Here is a 974-nt window from a genome sequence, read left to right as displayed (position 1 = left end):
CTCACTCCCTTTTGTTCCCCTTTAGGATTATTTTCTGTGTCACTAGGGAACACTGCAGTTGACTTGGGGGCCTGTTGAGATAGCTCTCCTACTCGAGACTCCATCCTCTTGAGTTTTTCACCATGGTTGCTTAAGGTATATCTCACATCATCCCTAAAGCTTTTCAACTCACTTATGTCCTGACCCATGTTTGCAAGCATTCCTTCTATCCTGTTTAATTGATCTTGAAATTATTGGTTCGGATTAGGTTGGGCAGGTTGATTATTTTGGCCATGATATGGTGGTTGGGAGTAAGTGTTTTGTGTGGCTTGGTATGATCTTTGGTTAGAGTTTTGGTATGTGGAAGTGTTATGTTGGTTGGGGTTGTAAGGTTTGTGGTTTTGTGATTGGGTTTGCTGGTTTCCCCACCCAAAGTTTGGGTGGTTTTTCCAGCCTGGGTTGTAAGTGTTGGAATGTGGATCATATGATTGCCTTTATTGGTTTCCCACATAGTTGGCCTCTTCCCAATCACCTCCTTCAGTACTTACTTCCTCTTGATCTTGTGTGTGTATTGCAGCCACTTGATTTGTTTCTAATTTCCTGGTGAGCTCTGCTAGTTGCTTGGGTCATGGAACATGTCTGGTGGGCATTTCCTTGTCAAATCCTTGAATCTCTCCCATGCCTCGTAGAGAGTTTCACCCTCTTGTTGTCTAAAAGTCTGACCCTCAGATCGAAGCCTATTGACCTTTTGTGGGGGGTAGAAACGTGCCAGAAACTTGCTTTCCACCTCATCCCAGGTTGTTAGGCTTCCCCTTGGGAATGATTCTAGCCATTTAGCTGCCTTGTCCCTAAGTGAAAATGGGAACAAGAGCAGTTTATAGGCATCTTCCTGGACTCCATTGGACTTCACAGTGTCGCAAATTCTCAGGAATTTTGTGAGATGTTGGTTTGGGTCTTCATTAGCACTTCCACCAAATGAACAATGTTGCTCCACC

General features: G+C 44.3%; 1 non-coding gene across 1 annotated transcript; it reads left to right on the top strand.

Moving 5' to 3' along the window:
• The first annotated feature begins 614 nt into the window (after window positions 1–614).
• On the top strand, window positions 615–718 carry LOC127746187 (small nucleolar RNA R71). The gene has a single exon (XR_008007807.1). It is a non-coding gene; the product is annotated as a small nucleolar RNA R71 (small nucleolar RNA).
• The last annotated feature ends 256 nt before the right edge of the window (window positions 719–974 follow it).

Source organism: Arachis duranensis, chromosome 3 (genome assembly GCF_000817695.3).
Source record: "Arachis duranensis cultivar V14167 chromosome 3, aradu.V14167.gnm2.J7QH, whole genome shotgun sequence".
Lineage (NCBI taxonomy): Eukaryota > Viridiplantae > Streptophyta > Magnoliopsida > Fabales > Fabaceae > Arachis > Arachis duranensis.
Note: the sequence above shows the minus strand (reverse complement) of the source record. Positions and strands in the feature narration are given on the sequence as shown.